A 6224-nucleotide genomic window follows, 5' to 3' on the forward strand; every position below is an offset into this window, starting at 1 on the left:
GCATACAGTCAAACCAAAAAATTTTCAGACACCAGATATCATTTTTTAATATTATTTTACAAGTGAGTGCAGGACATTATAGTTCATTTTTAGCAAAATAAAGTAAACTGTTAAACATAAATGGCACTTACTTACAATATGCACATCAGTATTTGAATCATTTGAACCAACTTAATTTAGACAAAACTCTACACTGAAAAAAATTATTTGGTCTAGGAAAAAATGTCACATTTTAAAAATTGTTTGTCAGTTAAAAAAATAATAATTCTAAACATGACAAATAACACACTGAATTAAACATGATTTTCTTCTTTTAAGCATGATAAACTGAAATAGTTTTTATGTGAATGTATACTTTAAAAAATATAGATCTAAATACAATAATTTTAACATTATTTTCATAAATGTGCTAATTATTCATGAATTTGTATGTATTATATTTTTTATGGAAATATAATTTATCACTGTTGACATTTGTGGAGCAAAATAAGTGAGAACAGAATTAGAATATGAACTATTAGTCATTATGCTCCTAGTGTAAACTTTACATCACAATTTAGTAAAGCACCTATGTAACCATACAGTCTTCATTGTGGTGTCCCATGTCGACAGGTCAAAGTTCTAGAACACATGCTGAAATACTGCCTGAAGCACATGTGTTTGCCCTGACCATTGTAACGGTGTAGAGCCCTTGTCCATGTGAGTCCAACATTCATCTTCAGTGTCATGTGTCCACCCTCTTTACGCTCTCACACAAATGATTGATGGAGCTGGAGCTGGTTCTATGTTATAATTGTGTGTAACAAAAAGGGTAGAGGGTTTGTAGGAATAAAGTGGCCTGCTTTCTGCAAAGACATGGCTATGATGCAAAAGTGTGTGTGCTCTCTACAGGGTATCTCGCTATTGTCTCCTTTTTTATCTATAAAAAAGCTATCTTTTCAGCACCCTGTTTTTCTCCTTTTCTTTTGGCAATGCTTCCTGATTATTTCATCATCTCTTTTTCTCTCAGCGTGCTTAGGTCCCATCTGGCTGCAGTGTGAGAGAGTCGGGCCCTGTTTCAGACGTTCATTTATCACATAAACACACACTTCACAACTAACACCTAAAGTCCCTTTTTATACTACCATTCAACAATTTTGGATAGGTAGGAATGTTTTTTTTTGTTTTGTTTTGTTTTGTTTTCTCTTATCCTCATCAAAGCTGCATTTCATCAAAAATGCAGTAACAGTAATGTTTTGAAATATACATTTTAAATAACTGTTTTCTGTTTCAATATTTTATCAAGCCTCTTTCAGTAGAAAGTTCAAATGACCATTTGGAATAGAAAATGTGGATAATTTATTGTGTCCTTGCTGAATTAAAGTATTGATTTCTTCAACAACAACAAAAATGACTGATCCCCATATTTTGAAGAGTAGTGTATATATAGTGTATACAAACCATACATAAAATACAGATCTGTTCCAAAATTTGGTGAGCTACCTTGTTGTCTAATGTATACATACTGTATGCAGCGAACTTCCAAGGGATCATCCTTACTGCATCAGAAAAAACAAGCAATAACTGCATGCTGCACAAATAATCCTTTTTACCCCAGGTTCATAATAGACTCGAGTTTGATGATAATGTCTTGCAAAGCTACAGTAATGTGACATTCTAAAAATACTTAAGCTGCGTCCCAATTCAAAGGCTGAATGCATCACAGCGGAGCAACAAAGACTGTCCCAATTCAAAGACTCCCTTAAATGTGGCCTTGAAATGTGTCCATTGTTTCCCAGGCTATGAAGGATGCATTAAATTGAACATTTGCAGCACAGACTATTATTCATAGATGCCAATAAAAACAGGAATTTGTTTTTTGTTTTTTTGTTTTGAGAGAGAGAGATACGAAACGTTGGATTATACTGTTAAATGTAGTGGCTAACAAACAAATGTCATAAATGCAGACCTGGACGATTTTAAAACTAGCAGATCATTCATAAATCCGTAAGATCATCATGTTGTGAAAATAAGACAGAAGACAATGAACGGAGTGCTGCAAGTGTTATAGATTTTTTTAAAGCCCTGTAGAAATGTTATTGCCGCACATCAACGGCAGCTGTCACAGTTGATAGTTGGTTTTGGCAGAGCTTATTGCCGGTGTTGTTTTTTTTCTGCAGGTATTTTGTTGCAGATATTTCATGTGTATTTCTCCATCTACAGGCTCAGAGTGAGAGACAGATGTTCAGAAGTACGCCTACATCAAGCAAGGATGAGAGACATCTGACGCCACTAGAAAGACTTTATCTTTTGGGATCTGCAGGTAGAGCTCTGTCAGTGGAAACACAGTGAGGTTTGATGCCATGTTTTGATGTGCTGATGCTGGTGTGAAATCATTCATGACAGGTTAAATCATTCATTTAGGCTGAAAATTCCTCAGCGCTAATGATGTTTTTTGAGTCTCTCAGCACGTAATTAAGTTGCTTAACTTGAGGAAAGACTGAACAAAACCACACCATCTCAGAGATGTCAACTGGCAGAAACATTAAATTTTATTGGCAGCGTTGAGGGGAAGTTTTAAGTAACCATAATGGATTTCACTGTTAGCTCATGAATATTAAATCATTGCTAACAGAGAGGATGATGTATATTTGTAGGCAAAAATCCATAATCGTGTTAGCATTTTAGGTTCCATTGTCCTGAAGTCAGTGGGTTCCCTTTTGGAAAAGCAGCATATGCTGGTTGGGTATGTTTGGAAGCATGGCGACTGGTTTACGCTATTTGGATAGGTTTTTGGTTAAATACCTGAAATAAGGTCTGTGTTTAACACAAACTCAACCACAAAATGACCAGGAAGCTATAAAAGCACATGCCATGCAGCTGGCTTCAGGTTTGAGTAGGTAAGCAAGCGCCGGCAGGGGAGCTGGGAGTATGGTGATAAAACACAACATCCGCTTCAATGAGCCGCACTCGGCATCTAGTCATAGTTGGGGGCGGAGTCGGCGTGGGGGAAAACACTGCGAACATCGAGTGTATTTGAATGACAAAAATGCACATATTGAGCCCTCATTCCCAGAGACGCGTAGAACAATTCTAGTCTCTTTTAACTTTAATATTCATATACACTAGTCCATATCGATATTTGATTCATTTTACAGCCCTACTGTAGATGTATTCATTCAAAAATAGCCATATTCCGTGATGTTCTGTTTTATATAGCCAGGTCCATTTGTGACTGAAATTTATGAATGAAAGTGTAAAAGTTCAGACACAAAACCAAGTTGTTACGTATCCTCACGCTTTTTTAAGTGGGTATACGGAAATCCTTGGTCTTTTCTAGTGGTATCACGTAGACTACACCTCTTAGCATACGTGTTTTCATGCGAGTTTAGGTTCGACACTAGGCTAATGTTACATAGTTTTGCTTCAGGTAGAATAATAAGGCTAATTATATATGCATGCCACTTTCTGAAACAACCTTACACAGTTTTGATAACGTTATAATGAACACAATGTTAACGTAGCCTGCCTGTGATGAAAGGCAGACTGCACACACACACACATGCTTAGTCTTGGGATTCCACAACTTCCCTTGATCATCCTCACAATTTATTGCTTGTTGCCATTTTGTCCTCCTTTCCGGTTCTGTATGTTTATTAGGAAGGATGTAGAACTTTAATTAATAATTTGTTAGTTTATTGGAGGTACAGAAAACGACACAGCAATTCTTCGGCATGATTGTCCCATGTATTTCAATTGGCGCCAAGGCAATGTTTTCCTCCACGGGCTAAATTCACATCACGTGACGGGGCGTTCCCGGGGGCATTCCCAGACCAACCGTCTGTATGTATCAAAATGTCGGAGCCAATCAGAGTGAGCTGCTGTTAAGCCTGCCCTCATGAGAGGTTTGTGTCAGAATGGCGAACGTAAATCTGCGAAGCACAAACAAACGCTCTCGAGACTGACCTCTGGTGTAAGAGGCCCCCGAAGGGGGAACCATCTCCAACCCATCCGCCAGACGTGCGCACAAGCACACTGCTCATTAATGCTGCCCGTATAATGTTAGGCATAATATTGTTTGTTGTAAACTGGTGCTTATGCAACTTTATTTTTGTGCAACTGCAAGCTAATCAATGCCCTCCGTGTCAATCTCCTCAGAAAAAGAAAGGCAGAGCATCGATCGAGCACAATCCTCGGGGGGAAGAACCGCAGCTCGGGCTTCTGAACCCAGTGATCTGATGGGTGAGGTAGGAGATAGGGACGTGGCTGTCTCCATTCCCTCCAGCAGATCTATCTGCGAACCCAACGAATGCAGGCACCGCTCCGCCTCAGCGAAAGCGGGACAGGTATCGCGAGGAACGCTGCCGAAGGCTCACTTCTCGAGAGAGCCCTCCGGGATCGAAGCGTCTGCATGTGATATCATACACAGCGCGCTATGATCCTGGGCAGACCACGCAATGATCCCGGGCAGACCACGCAAAGACTGTGTGGGTCCCTGTCTCTGATGTTTAGGTTTGAGAGCAGGGAGGAACACACAATCTGAAATGTGGTCTGGATTCACCCTTCAGATGCCTAGTCGTAGCTTTGCTCTTTGACAAACTATAGCTGCTTAAAGGAGCTAATAGTGACAAACAACAATAAATAAGACTGACAAGACAGAATGACATGCACACACAGAGAGCTTGCTCGAAGACAAGAAGCTGAAGCCCGCTGCGTGGCATGTGCTTTTATAGCCTCCTGGTCGTTACGTCACCTCGCCCATGACGTTATGCCCTTCCATTGGACAGACTGCACATGATATTCAGAGTCGGTCTCGCCAAAGGCATTCTCCAAAGCATTCAATGCAGCTCAAGTTCCTGAAGAGGAACACACTCTTGCAAACTATTTTAACTTTCAGGTAATTATTTTCTTAAATAAAGTCTGAAAGAGTTGTTGAAGGTTAATGGTGAAGCCATGCAACAGTGGTGCAGTTCATTTATAGCCTACACTAGGATTTTTACTGCTGATTGTGATAGGCTTCAAAATTCATATTCATTTGTGAAGATTATCATGAATGTGAAATGTGTAACAATCCTAAACTTTTGTGGGTCACAGAAATTATTTTTGGATGGATTCATTTTAAAATCAGCCGTCTGAACATGGGCATAAAAGTGCAGGAGGTCACACCTCCCTCTGTTAACTAGCACCACTAATGTGAATAAATGAGTGAAGCTCTTTGTACCTTGAGTTTCTCTCGAATTAAACTGTGATAGACAGCTTTGCGGTTACATCTTTGCTACCAAATCATTTCTCAGGCTATTAAAAACAACAGGCCTGCCAGTGGTCTAATGCTTATAGCAAACACATTGTAACTGGTGAGAGCTGGCTACGATCACCAGTTCCTGATTTTACACTGTTTCCATAAGTCAGATTATTATCAAATGAATGAAAGCTGCATTCTACTTTATATTTGAAGTGATATCTTTAGTTACAACAGGATGTAAAAAGATTTTTTGATAGAAGTCTCTTATGCTCCCCAAGGCTGCATATATTTGATCAAAAACACAGTAAAATCAATAATACTGTCAAATATTATTATATTTAAAATAACAAAAATGTTTAATTAGTTTTTCAACTAGTACATTTTTAACATTCTGTATCAGTGTATTATGATCACACATAAGTTCAGTTATTAATAGCATATTTACCAAATTAACATTAACTTAGATTAATAAATGATACTGAAATTGTTCATTGTAAGTTTATGATACTGAATATATAAACTAATGCTACAGAATTGATTCATTTCTAGTTTAACATTTCTTTAAACTTTATGTAAAAAATTTGTACATGACAGAGAGACACCATTTTCCCCTAAGTGAGTGGTTTTTGAACCAAAAAGCTGTAAATTGGACCAGATTTTGTTCCCATAACTAAAAGTCAGGTTACATGAGACTAAACTGCTACAGGTTCCTTTGCAGCATGTGAATAACATCACACCTTTACATAATATCTCAATTTTTTCTAAATAGTTCAGTAACAGCACTTTCTTTTATGCAGTATGTTGAATGTTTTTTTTAGTAGATTTCCTCAGAAAGAGAGACAGCAGAGATCAGACTGACAGATCCCCATCTGACATCATTAATCAGACTCAGTCCAGAGGAGTGTTTCACTCTGCCTTTTATTTTTTAAACAAGATATACAAAGAACACTTATCAATGTTTCTGTTATAAACAGATGCTTAAAAAGCCATTAAATCATTTGGA

Source organism: Carassius carassius, chromosome 1 (genome assembly GCF_963082965.1).
Source record: "Carassius carassius chromosome 1, fCarCar2.1, whole genome shotgun sequence".
Classification (NCBI taxonomy): domain Eukaryota; kingdom Metazoa; phylum Chordata; class Actinopteri; order Cypriniformes; family Cyprinidae; genus Carassius; species Carassius carassius.